We start from the raw sequence: 14963 nt of genomic DNA, 5'->3' as shown, positions 1-14963 counted from the left end.
CCCCCCACCCCACAACAGTCCCCAGAGTGTGATGTTCCCCTTCCTGTGTCCTTGTGTTCTCATTGTTCAATTCCCACCTATGAGTGAGAACATGCGGTGTTTGGTTTTTTGTTCTTGCGATAGTTTACTGAGAATGATGATTTCCAATTTCATCCATGTCCCTACAAAGGACGTGAACTCATCATTTTTTATGGCTGCATAGTATTCCATGGTGTATATGTGCCACATTTTCTTAATCCAGTCTATCATTGTTGGACATTTGGGTTGGTTCCAAGTCTTTGCTATTGTGAATAATGCCGCAATAAACATACGTGTGCATGTGTCTTTATAGCAGCATAATTTATAGTCCTTTGGGTATATACCCAGTAATGGGATGGCTGGGTCGAATGGAATTTCTAGGTCTAAATCCCTGAGGAATCGCCACAGTGACTTCCACAAGGGTTGAACTAGTTTACAGTCCCACCAACAGTGTAAAAGTGTTCCTATTTCTCCACATCCTCTCCAGCACCTGTTGTTTCCTGACTTTTTAATGATTGCCATTCTAACTGGTGTGAGATGGTATCTCATTGTGGTTTTGATTTGCATTTCTCTGATGGCCAGTGATGGTGAGCATTTTTTCATGTGTTTTTTGGCTGCATAAATGTCTTCTTTTGGGAAGTGTCTGTTCATGTCCTTCGCCCACTTTTTGATGGGGTTGTTTGTTTTTTTCTTGTAAATTTGTTGGAGTTCATTGTAGATTCTGGATATTAGCCCTTTGTCAGATGAGTAGGTTGCGAAAATTTTCTCCCATTTTGTAGGTTGCCTGTTCACTCTGATGGTAGTTTCTTTTGCTGTGCAGAAGCTCTTGAGTTTAATTAGATCCCATTTGTCAATTTTGGCTTTTGTGGCCATTGCTTTTGGTGTTTTAGACATGAAGTCCTTGCCCATGCCTATGTCCTGAATGGTAATGCCTAGGTTTTCTTCTAGGGTTTTTATGGTTTTAGGTCTAACATTTAAGTCTTTAATCCATCTTGAATTGATTTTTGTATAAGGTGTAAGGAAGGGATCCAGTTTCAGCTTTCTACATATGGCTAACCAGTTTTCCCAGCACCATTTATTAAATAGGGAATCCTTTCCCCATTTCTTGTTTTTGTCAGGTTTGTCAAAGATCAGATACTTGTAGATATGTGGCATTATTTCTGACGGCTCTGTTCTGTTCCATTGATCTATATCTCTGTTTTGGTACCAGTACCATGCTGTTTTGGTTACTGTAGCCTTGTAGTATAGTTTGAACTCAGGTAGTGTGATGCCTCCAGCTTTGTTCTTTTGGCTTAGGATTGACTTGGCGATGCGGGCTCTTTTTTGGTTCCATATGAACTTTAAAGTAGTTTTTTCCAATTCTTTGAAGAAAGTCATTGGTAGCTTGATGGGGATGGCATTGAATCTGTAAATTACCTTGGGAAGGATGGCCATTTTCATGATATTGATTCTTCCTACCCATGAGCATGGAATGTTCTTCCATTTGTTTGTATCCTCTTTTATTTCCTTGAGCAGTGGTTTGTAGTTCTCCTTGAAGAGGTCTTTCACATCCCTTTTAAGTTGGATTCCTAGGTATTTTATTCTCTTTGAAGCAATTGTGAATGGGAGTTCACTCATGATTTGGCTCTCTGTTTGTCTGTTATTGATGTATAAGAATGCTTGTGATTTTTGCACATTGATTTTGTATCCTGAGACTTTGCTGAAGTTGCTTATCAGCTTAAGGAGATTTTGGGCTGAGACAATGGGGTTTTCTAGATATACTATCATGTCATCTGCAAACAGGGACAATTTGACTTCCTCTTTTCCTAATTGAATACCCTTGATTTCCTTCTCCTGCCTAATTGCCCTGGCCAGAACTTCCAACACTATGTTGAATAGAAGTGGTGAGAGAGGGCATCCCTGTCTTGTGCCAGTTTTCAAAGGGAATGCTTCCAGTTTTTGCCCATTCAGTATGATATTGGCTGTGGGTTTGTCATAAATAGCTCTTATTATTTTGAGATATGTCCCATCAATTCCTAATTTATTGAGAGTTTTTAGCATGAAGGGTTGTTGAATTTTGTCAAAGGCCTTTTCTGCATCTATTGAGATAATCATGTGGTTTTTGTCTTTGGTTCTGTTTATATGCTGGATTACATTTATTGATTTGCGTATATTGAACCAGCCTTGCATCCCAGGGATGAAGCCCACTTGATCATGGTGGATAAGCTTTTTGATGTGCTGCTGGATTCTGTTTGCCAGTATTTTATTGAGGATTTTTGCATCAATGTTCATCAAGGATATTGGTCTAAAATTCTCTTTTTTTGTTGTGTCTCTGCCAGGCTTTGGTATCAGGATGATGCTGGCCTCATAAAATGAGTTAGGGAGGATTCCCTCTTTTTCTATTGATTGGAATAGTTTCAGAAGGAATGGTACCAGCTCCTCCTTGTACCTCTGGTAGAATTCGGCTGTGAATCCATCTGGACCTGGACTTTTTTTGGTTGGTAAGCTATTGATTATTGCCACAATTTCAGCTCCTGTTATTGGTCTATTCAGAGATTCAACTTCTTCCTGGTTTAGTCTTGGGAGGGTGTATGTGTTGAGGAATTTATCCATTTCTTCTAGATTTTCTAGTTTATTTGCATAGAGGTGTTTGTAATATTCTCTGATGGTAGTTTGTATTTCTGTGGGATCGGTGGTGATATCCCCTTTATCATTTTTTATTGCATCTATTTGATTCTTCTCTCTTTTTTTCTTTATTAATCTTGCTAGCGGTCTATCAATTTTGTTGATCCTTTCAAAAAACCAGCTCCTGGATTCATTGATTTTTTGAAGGGTTTTTTGTGTCTCTATTTCCTTCAGTTCTGCTCTGATTTTAGTTATTTCTTGCCTTCTGCTAGCTTTTGAATGTGTTTGCTCTTGCTTTTCTAGTTCTTTTAATTGTGATGTTAGGGTGTCAATTTTGGATCTTTCCTGCTTTCTCTTGTGGGCATTTAGTGCTATAAATTTCCCTCTACACACTGCTTTGAATGCATCCCAGAGATTCTGGTATGTTGTGTCTTGGTTCTCGTTGGTTTCAAAGAACATCTTTATTTCTGCCTTCATTTCGTTATGTACCCAGTAGTCATTCAGGAGCAGGTTGTTCAGTTTCCACGTAGTTGAGCGGTTTTGAGTGAGATTCTTAATCCTGAGTTCTAGCTTGATTGCACTGTGATCTGAGAGACAGTTTGTTATAATTTCTGTTCTTTTACATTTATTGAGGAGAGCTTTACTTCCAAGTATATGGTCAATTTTGGAATAGGTGTGGTGTGGTGCTGAAAAAAATGTATATTCTGTTGATTTGGGGTGGAGAGTTCTGTAGATGTCTATTAGGTCCGCTTGGTGCAGAGCTGAGTTCAATTCCTGGGTATCCTTGTTGACTTTCTGTCTCGTTGATCTGTCTAATGTTGATAGTGGGGTGTTTAAGTCTCCCATTATTAATGTGTGGGAGTCTAAGTCTCTTTGTAGGTCACTCAGGACTTGCTTTATGAATCTGGGTGCTCCTGTATTGGGTGCATATATATTTAGGATAGTTAGCTCTTCTTGTTGAATTAATCCCTTTACCATTATGTAATGGCCTTCTTTGTCTCTTTTGATCTTTGTTGGTTTAAAGTCTGTTTTATCAGAGACTAGGATTGCAACCCCTGCCTTTTTTTGTTTTCCATTTGCTTGGTAGATCTTCCTCCATCCTTTTATTTTGAGCCTATGTGTGTCTCTGCACGTGAGATGGGTTTCCTGAATACAGCACACTGATGGGTCTGGAGTCTTTATCCAGTTTGCCAGTCTGTGTCTTTTAATTGGAGCATTTAGTCCATTTACATTTAAAGTTAATATTGTTATGTGTGAATTTGATCCTGTCATTATGATGTTAGCTGGATATTTTGCTCGTTAGTTGATGCAGTCTCTTCCTAGTCTCGATGTTCTTTACATTTCGGTATGATTTTGCAGTGGCTGGTACCGGTTGTGCCTTTCCATGTTTAGCGCTTCCTTCAAGAGCTCTTTTAGGGCAGGCCTGGTGGTGACAAAATCTCTCAGCATTTGCTTGTCTGTAAAGTATTTTATTTCTCCTTCACTTATGAAGCTTAGTTTGGCAGGATATGAAATTCTGGGTTGAAAATTCTTTTCTTTAAGAATGTTGAATATTGGCCCCCACTCTCTTCTGGCTTGTAGGGTTTCTGCCGAGAGATCCGCTGTTAGTCTGATGGGCTTCCCTTTGATGGTAACCCGACCTTTCTCTCTGGCTGCCCTTAACATTTTTTCCTTCATTTCAACTTTGGTGAATCTGACAATTATGTGTCTTGGAGTTGCTCTTCTTGAGGAGTATCTTTGTGGCGTTCTCTGTATTTCCTGAATCTGAATGTTGGCCTGCCTTGCTAGATTGGGGAAGTTCTCCTGGATAATATCCTGCAGAGTGTTTTCCAACTTGGTTCCATTCTCCCCGTCACTTTCAGGTACACCAATCAGATGTAGATTTGGTCTTTTCACATAGTCCCACATTTCTTGGAGGCTTTGCTCGTTTCTTTTTATTCTTTTTTCTCTAAACTTCCCTTCTCGCTTCATTTCATTCATTTCATCTTCCAGGGCTGATACCCTTTCTTCCATTTGATCGCATCGGCTCCTGAGGCTTCTGCATTCTTCACGTAGTTCTCGAGCCTTGGTTTTCAGCTCCATCAGCTCCTTTAAGCACTTCTCTGTATTGGTTATTCTAGTTATACATTCTTCTAAATTTTTTTCAAAGTTTTCAACTTCTTTGCCTTTGGTTTGAATATCCTCCCGTAGCTCGGAGTAATTTGATCGTCTGAAGCCTTCTTCTCTCAGCTCGTCAAAGTCATTCTCCGTCCAGCTTTGTTCCGTTGCTGGTGAGGAACTGCGTTCCTTTGGAGGAGGAGAGGTACTCTGCTTTTTAGAGTTTCCAGTTTTTCTGCTCTGTTTTTTCCCCATCTTTGTGGTTTTATCTACTTTTGGTCTTTGATGATGGTGATGTACAGATGGGTTTTTGGTGTGGATGTCCTTTCTGTTAGTTTTCCTTCTAACAGACAGAACCCTCAGCTGCAGGTCTGTTGGAGTACCTGGCCGGCCGTGTGAGGTGTCAGTCTGCCCCTGCTGGGGGGTGCCTCCCAGTTAGGCTGCTCGGGGGTCAGGGGTCAGGGACCCACTTGAGGAGGCAGTCAGCCCGTTCTCAGATCTCCAGCTGCGTGCTGGGAGAACCACTGCTCTCCTCACAGCTGTCAGACAGGGACATTTAAGTCTGCAGAGGTTACTGCTGTCTTTTTGTTTGTCTGTGTCCTGCCCCCAGAGGTGGAGCCTACAGAGGCAGGCAGGCCTCCTTGAGCTGTGGTGGGCTCCACCCAGATCAAGCTTCCAGGCTGCTTTGTTTACCTAAGCGAGCCTGGGCAATGGCGGGCGCCCCTCCCCCAGCCTCGCTGCCGACTTGCTGTTTGATCTCAGACTGCTGTGCTAGCAATCAGCGAGACTCCGTGGGCGTAGGACCCTCTAAGCCAGGTGCGGGCTATACTCTCCTGGGGCACCGTTTCCTAAGCCCGTCGGAAAAGCACAGTATTCGGGTGGGAGTGGCCCGATTTTCCAGGTGCCATCTGTCACCCCTGGAAGGGGAACTCCCTGACCCCTTGCGCTTCCCGAGTGAGGCAATGCCTCGCCCCTGCTTCGGCTGGCGCACGGTGCGCTCACCCACTGACCTGCGCCCACTGTCTGGCACTCCCTAGTGAGATGAACACGGTACCTCAGATGGAAATGCAGAAATCACCCGTCTTCTGCGTCGCTCGCGCTGGGAGCTGTAGACCGGAGCTGTTCCTATTCGGCCATCTTGGCTCCTCCCTCCCAATATATTGTTAAAGTCAATGAATGGAAACTTATTTAGCATATTTGTCAGAGGTCAGAAATAACACACACACACACACACATGCAGTCTAATGGAATACACCAAAAAAGTTCTGATTAGATGCTATGATTTTTAAAAATGTATTATTCAATTTTTAAAAACTTTTAGACATCACTAATAAAAGGTGCTTAGTCCTATGAAAGAAGACATTAAAGCAAATTTGCCATCAGAGATTACCTAGCAGAACTATAAATCACAGTCACTTAGTGATGTATCTATAACTACTTAGCATGACAAAATCGGATAGCGATTAGATGATTTATGAGGTATAGAGAAAGAGAACCCCTCAAGGGGAATATTCAAAGATACCAAAATATTTGAACATAAGAAGAATGTTTTACTTTTCTTAATATCAATTCAGATCTATATGAGGGAGAAAAAAATCTAGTGGGTAATTTAAGCATAATTTTATGGAGTTAAATATGAAAAATAAAAAATGAAAATGGTTCTAAGAAGATTATAAACAATAATAAAAATGCTTACAGTACTATAAATACAGGGTATAAACTCTTTTCCCTCTCAAAAAATAAAAAATCTAATCTAGCAGAATATTAAAATCAGTATATTTTAATAGATAAAACATAGGATTGTAATTCTTGTTTAAACTCAAGCTTCATAATCTATTCATTTTTAATCTTTGCAATATTATTTAACTTCTCTGAAAATCAGTTTACTCATTTGTAAAGTAGGGATTAAAATACCTATTGCTTAAGGCTGTTTTGAAAATTAAACAAGTTATTAAATATGAATTTGGGAAACAGAGCATACCAACCATGCACATTTGGTTTTTCTGTTGGAATGGCTTGAATTTTACCACTTCTGTTTTAAAAAATAAGTGGAGGACTGGGCACGGTGGTTCACACCCGTAATCCCAACAATTTGGGAGGCCGAAGCAGGCAGATCATGTGAGGTCAGGGGTTCGAGAACAGCCTGGCCAACAGGGTGAAACTCTGTCTCTACTAAATATACAAAAAAAATTTGCTGGGCATGGTGGCACGCACCTGCAGTCCCAGCTACTTGGGAGGCTGAGGCACGAGAATTGCTTAAACCCGTGAGGCAGAGGTTGCAGTGAGCCGAGATCGCGCCACTGCACTCCAGCCTGGGACACAGAGGGAGACTCTGTCTCAATAAAAATAAAAATAAAAATAAATAAATAAATAAATAAAAGTTAAGTGGAGGTAAGAATATAAGTGTGTTGAGTTACCTAAATGAGATATATGCCTATCAGTAGCAGTGAAATTCATACAACTAGATAGTGGGCTAAACAACTGATTTTCTGTTCAATACATTGTTTTGTTTCCCTTGGACTCCATTGAAACATAGTGGAATTAAGGCAAGAAAAACTTTCAAACAGCTCTCTATATAGAAAATTATTGTATAAAGACCTCGATATGGTCAAGAAATCTAGGAAGAGTGATTTTAGACAACTCAGCAGTTGTCTCTGGTCTAGCCAAAAACAATGACAAACATTTATTAAGGTCTACATGCCTCACAATATTCAAACTATGTTAAATGCATTGATTAAATTGAATCACTAATAAGATAGTAATCACTTGTAAGATAGTAATATTATTCTAATCATTTGTAAGATAGTAATATTATTATCATTTATGGTGGTCAAGATAAAGTTACATGGCTTCTGGATTCATGTCCTGCCAGAGTTAGAAGCAGATGTATTTAAAAACAAACAAACAAATATCAAATAAAAAGTAAATGTATGAATACATAAATACACAAAATAAAATAAGATAATCTGATGCATACATTTTAGAAAGGAGCAGAGTTATGTGCTAATGAAGTCTGCTTGGAGCCTGGTGGGGTTCCCCTCTCCCCTTTGAAGCTTTTTACTCAATTTTCCTTCTGGCACTAAGATGTGTTTTCAGGTATCCAACCAGAATGTCTTCCAGGACTCTGGGACAGAAGGAGACTCAGGCAGAAAGAGGCAGCCACAGGCAGTCTCCTCTTGAATAGAAGGAACCAGTTATGGCCCCATGAGGACAATGAACATCTTTGTTTTGTTTTGGATGGCTTTAATTTCAAGACATTGCTTCTAAATAGTTGACTATAATTCTAAAGCATCTTTCCACCCCTCTCATTCCTACTTGTACAAATGCACTCCTTCTCCAGCCTAGTACTTACAAAACAAGAGTATCTTCCGAGACAACCAAGCCATGACTTTCCATATCTTGGGGATTTTGAATTGTGAGAAAAGAAGTCTGTATACCTGGGCTAAGATGTGAAAGAAATTAAGATGAACTCTGCCAATTCCTACTCCTTTTTTTCAAAGCTTTAAAACTTATTTTATTCAACTCAGTGGAACTTTCTATTCAATATCAAAAAATAGTGGGTAGGTTTATTTCCATATCCTTTAAGAAACATGGTTTTTATCCTTCCTTCAACTCTATTTTAATTACTAAAAACTGACAGTCTCCAAACATAGCATAGAATTAAAGAATAAGTATTGCTTTTTCACAGAATGTGTGCTGTGGCTCCTGATACCATTTACAATAAGTGCAGTAGTACTAACACAGCAGAGTCACTGTGTAAGGCCAGGTTGGTGGCCATTAAAGGACATGGAAAGAATGCCAATATCAAGGAAGATGTGGCATCTTTCTTCGTAAAGTCCTTTAAAAAAAGCAAAATAATAATTTCTAATATATAAAATAACTATAACTGATGGAATGAAGTTTTGATTTTGATGCTGCATGTAGACTTTTTTTGAGTTTGAATAATTTTAATTCATTTAAATATATATTGAAAATATTCATTTCCATTATAATATGGTATTGTTTTAAAATAATCCCTTTAAAGCAAAAAATATTAGTTTAAAGAAAATACAGATACTATTTAGAAAGGGCAATAATTTATAAATCTGAGTATAATCTAGGAAATGTTGGGCTAGATGAATACTATATCCAGGATTGGACTGGAAACTTTAAACTCTGTTCTTTGGAACTGGTTGCTCTTAGACTGCAAGCAGATAGAGTAACCCAGCAACTCGTTTCAGATTCAAAGGTCAAAGAGCTGCATTTTAGCTGCTGTTTTTCAAACATGCACAGACTTCTACATGTTAGTAGCTACAGAGCAATGCCAGTATTCTCATTTAACTCTTCTAATAAATAAATACACAATCCAGATGTTAGGAATATATATTTACCTTGTCTATGCAAACAGAATTTAGCATTTTAGCACTTTATTGGTCTTGACTGTACTCGTGAAAATTTTTCTTTGGGGGAAAGCAAAAACATCCGGGGAAGCAAGAAAGGTCTTTATTTTTCATAAGTGGATTCCAATAGCAGACATTTATCATTTTACCTGCATTAAAATCTCTTCCCCGTGTGTGTCCCTGTGGTTTTTGTGGGGCTGAGCCCTTCCACCGTAATCAGCATTACTGGTGGGTGGAGAGGTAGGAATTACCTCAGGTCTGGACAATTCTAGTGATCCATCTTCTTCATCACTGGGAGTATTTCAGAGCTGAATCTAAGGAAGTTATTTAATTTCTCATTTCAATCTACTAACAACCATCATTGAGTTGATATACAAATTAAATAACTTTAGAAATGAAGTTAAATATTCAAAAATGTTTAGAACGATGCCTGAAATACTTCCTCAGCACCCTATAGATGTTAGCTATTAATATTACTATTTATAAATTGATAGGACTTGAGTTTTGGTTAGCAGCATTCCCTTGTGCCCAACATAAAGAGGACGTTTTGAAACACTGGATTCACACTTATGAGAGCAAATTAATTTCTCCTTATGCATTGATTTAAAGATAATACAAATATAGTTCTTTCTCATTAAACTATAAAGGTCTTCACTCACACACACGCTTAATAATTTGTTTTCATTTTGTACTATGATCCAACAATGTTGTTTAGACATTTTGTTTCTGAACAATGACATTTATTTGAATATTTGGATATATATTAGAACATTATATGAGTCTGTACATATAATATATAAATATAAAATATATACATATATAATTAGCATGTACCAACTGCAGTGATTTTTCTTTGATTATTGTATATTCTAGTAGGAGACACATGCTACATTTTGCTAGATTAAACAATAATTGAGAGTGATTCTTCACATGATCAGAGCGATAAAATAAATTAATATATTTATCTGTAGACAAATACTTGAAGACAACATTAAAAGTGAAAAAATAAACATTTTATGACTAGAGTGGTAGGATTTCAGGTTAATATTTTCCTTTAAAACTAATGTTACATGATAACTTTTGTTATGGCTAACAAAAGTCTGAGGAAAAAAAGTATCACTTGTGGATATGTGCATTTTTCTAAACTACACCTCTACTCGTGATAATATGTTTGCTTAAAATGCCCACTTCTTTCCTCCTTGCTTCTCAAAATACCATTCATCTTTCAGGGCCTGCCTCAAATCCCACTTCAATAAAGATCTCTCTGACTCCTCAACCTGAAATGAATTCTCCTAGCTCTGAGCTCCCCTGAAATTCTTGTCTGCACAGTGTATTTAGAAATTAATCATGCATTGTCTTGAGGTAGTGAAAAAAGAGCCTGGGCTTCCGAAGCCAGACAGATTCAGGATGAATCCTGACTCTACTACAAACAGCTGCAACGACCTTGGGAAAGTTATTTGTTTTGTAATAAAAACGGTAATGACCTGATCTTTACCACATGCTAGGTATGGTTTAAATTGCTTTACATGTATTATCTCATTTAATCCACACAGTAACCCAATAAAATAGATGTTGTTATGAATCCCTTTGTGTAAGTAATGGCATTTGACACACAATGTTCTTATCTGTATATCTGTATCTATACAGTACAGTATCCAAGGCCACATTGTAAGCAAGTAGCACACACAGGTTTTAAACCCCAGTGACCTCACTGCAGACTCCATGTTCTTGTGCAATATACTATATTGCCTCTAAATTTCTGTGCTAGCAGGTCATGATGCTTACTAAACTCATAGGCCTATGAAGTGGGTGAAATTTATATATAGTGCATGACTCAGAGTAGGTGTATTACAAATGCTATTTACTGTCTCCCCTGCCTTCTTCCCTATTTATTGTTGCTTTGAACTGCTACTTATATCTGTAGTGTACATTATAATAAGCCAGTCAAACACAAATTATATCAACACACTGTGGCAAAATCTGGAAGCAAGGACTTAACTGTAACCATGTTAATATTCCCAATATTTTGTACTTTCCACAATAACTGGAACTGTAGGCATTCTGTCAGTGCTTATTGAATTTTTGTGATAATAGACTTTATTTTTAACTTGATTTGCTCTAGAAAAAGTTTTTGGGAAAGGGATTCCTAGTAATAGTCTCTTCCAGGAATAATCCAAACATTAGCATTTCCTAACTTGTGTTCTGTACAGCAAGATGCTCTGTGGGGAAAAAAAAGGACCTGGGCCAAATATATTTGGGAACTATAGCATATTTTCACTCTCATTCTAGAGAATCACAGCTTGCATTAGGATATTTATTAAATCAATATTTATTGAGTACCCCACACTTAATATACAGGGGTAACTAAGGTATAAACAATCTAAGCCCTTATGATTTTATGTTTATCCAGTCTCTGAGAAGTCTTGCAATAAAGAAATAGGTTTTACCTTGTTCAGACCAATATATTTCAGTACATTTTATCAAAATTCTTTTTTTACAGACACACATTTTGGCAAATAGAGCCCATCAGTGTTACCCAGAATAATGCTTTTTTCCTCTCCTAACCCAAGTTTTTCTCTGTAGTACTTCAGATTTTTATGGTAAATAAATAAGAGAAAAGGACGATTGAATAGCTAACAGTTCATATTATTATTTAATCAAATATTAAAATAGATTACTAGAAATGTTTAAATTGCAATTCTACTTGGTAGATACCTCATATAGTTAAAATCTTATACACTTGATGTTAAGGAACTGAGAATAAGGTGAGGCAAAAGCAAAACATCATTGAAAATTCCTCCTAGAGGTAGAAATGAGCAATTTGTAAGCATAAATTTACAGATTTATCATTGCTAAATTAATGTGTGCAGGATTTTATATAATGTTGGGTCAAACTCATACTCCAGCCTTTGCCATGACACTATAACCTAGTTTCTATAACCTAGTCTAAAATCTCTTTCTCAGGCTGAAATGAAAAAATTAGACACATTTAAACAAATCAGTGACCACTTTTCTGTCACATGTAGATATTTATTGAGGCAATGAGGGGAAACTGGCCTAAATTATCTGGTCTGATCAATTGTCTTAATTCTTTTCCATTTAATGTATTTTTCATAACTACTAGCCACAAACAAAGTTATTTTATCAGACTGAATTTATCTTGACACTTCACACTTTTAACTACCTGTTTTATATTCACATTTTCTCTCTCTTTGGTATTAGTGGCTTTTAATGTGTTATCTCCATCTACTTCAATGGATATTTATTCTCCTGACACTCCAACATTACCCCTTTGCTATTCTCACCTTCTCACTGTGGGTATTATCTAGAATTTAATTCGGAGATCTTTTCTGTGTAGCATCTCTGTACTTATCCCTATATCATCAGGGATTAAATGAGCACCTCAGACACATCAGGTACTTATCATTAGCCTATCAATCCTAAATGGAACTCTAGCCTTGTTTGAATTTCTTTCCAAAATATTCATGTTTGCAATAGGGACCATGTCTATTTTATTTACCTTTTTATTCCTAGAACCTTGAACAATGCTTAGAGAGCCAATGCACTCTCAATAAATATTTGTTAAATCAGCAAATGAAACCAATCAATTGGACTTATTTAGAAGTAAAAATTTATCAATATCTTGCCCCCAGAATTTACTGTTAAGATGGTATACAGAAATATCTGTAATAGTCAATTCATCAAATCACAATCACTGCTCAGCCAAGTTATTGAATTTTATCTTTTCATGTCTGATTTATTACTCTGATATGCAATTATTTATGTTAACATTGTAGTAATAATTTGTCATTCTATAACTAAACATAAGAATAGGTTAAATATATGTATTTTGAGGTCCAAATTTCCAGATGAACACATGAGACGATTACATATTTTGTTCAGTCATTCTCTATGCATAATATATCTCAAATTTTATTACAATTGAGGTTACATTGTAAAAATTCCTTAAAGATAGGAATAGTGTCACAGCTTAGCATATACAGTATTTAGCTTTTTGCTGTTCACATAGTTGATGCCCAATAAATATTTGTTGACCTAATGAATGATCAACATTAGGATTTACTGAGACCTTGTAAGTCATTTTGCATTATTTCTCAGCTTGAATCAATTCTAAAATATGACAGAGTCAGTGTTCAGTACTTCCTGACTCTGCTTGCCATGGCGGACTCCTCATTCTTTTTCCTAGTTGTTTAGTAACTATGATTCCAACTCTGAATATGCCACATACCAAAAAAACTAAATTTTCCTTTCTCACTTCCTCTACTAAAAAGTTGCCTATGTTATCTCTTGTTTTCTGGAAGCCAGTTCTCTGAAATATGAGAATCATGATGCTCAATTCGCTGCATTGAGCATAAAGTTCTGTCTTTACCTATCTCCAGGTGCCACAGAGATACTGTGCATTGATATTTTATAAATAAAAATACTTACTAGGCTAAAACACAACTGAGGCACAATTAAGAAGCTAATACATAAGTTACACAATTGTGTTAGCTAGCCGAAAGTGTTGAACAGATTTCTTCTCTCTAGAATCTTTTCATTATTTAACATGTTATTCCTCCCATGAAGTGAGATTCAGATACAGAAGGATTAACTGGAATGAACAGGAGGAGTTAGTGAAAGAGAAATGGCAAGTTCACATTATGTCAATTGTAAATCATCATTTTTGTCCGAAGAGAACATTGATTTTTGCCAATAATTACTTATTACTTTAAAAAGAATCACAGATTAATTTATGAGGATTACAAATTCAGTAGTCTAAAACTTAAACATTAAATCCAATTAAAATAAAATTGGATTAGTATATTATAACATGTAATCAATTGAACCAAATATACAGGTGCCTTGTTTATCCAACTGGACATTTGATAATTCAAAAAAAATTACTTGGCACATCTTTATGTTTAGTTATAAACTACACATTGTGTTTAAAATGCATCAATATTGTATGATAAGTTAGAACTGATCCCTTTTTAGTGTCTTCTCTAGCTTTCTATAAGTTCCTGGATGGATAATAAAATCTCTATTAATACTTTTATAATGAACTCTCACTGTGAGAAAAAACATGTAGCATTTGAAAACTGTCATGCAATGTACAAAATAGGGACTACATTTGTTACTCATTATCTGATACTTTATAGCTATGAATTTTTCATATCCTTCTAGCTTCATGTCACCTCAGCTGCTCTGGAATATATCTTGGTTCAAATCAGGGCCAGCCAAACATAAATAAATAAATGAAATTGAACAAGTAGCTCTTGGAGGTCCTTTTCCATGATGTATAGAAAAATCTTTATCTTGTTGAAAAATCATTATCTCATTTTTAGGAAGGTTGTAATCTGGTAGGTATTGGTTAAACGTGTGGTTCATTAATACTAATAAATAATTCAAAATTGTTATATTTTCAAATAGTTATTTGATATTAGCAGTTGTTGGGCATAAGAAGACCAGAACACTCACAAATTATATGAGTTTCATAGAACAATAGAAGCTAAGTTTTTACCTATCCATTTTGTTGTACTTTGGACATTATGTCCTGAATTATCAAAGTCATTTTTATTCTCTTGAGAAATATACTAAATTACATTTCATAAAAGTCTCTCATGACTTCCACATGGAAAAATAATCTTTCTCTTGTAATGTCTCGTTATTGATATTTCAAATATATTTTTCTAAAAGATAGGTGAGCTTAGAGGAATATCTTAAATTGGGATAGTCTGAATTAGAGAATGAGGTATACTAGGTAGTGAGTTGGTTCTGTTTGCAGTCTTGTTTTCACCATGACACCAAGTGTAATAATATTTACCTGCAAAACACACTCCTTCAGTGCTCTGTATTTCCCAAGAC

Source organism: Pongo abelii, chromosome 4 (genome assembly GCF_028885655.2).
Source record: "Pongo abelii isolate AG06213 chromosome 4, NHGRI_mPonAbe1-v2.0_pri, whole genome shotgun sequence".
In the NCBI taxonomy this organism is placed as follows: domain Eukaryota; kingdom Metazoa; phylum Chordata; class Mammalia; order Primates; family Hominidae; genus Pongo; species Pongo abelii.
The sequence above is the reverse complement of the archived record's forward strand: the minus strand, read 5'-3'. Positions refer to the sequence as shown.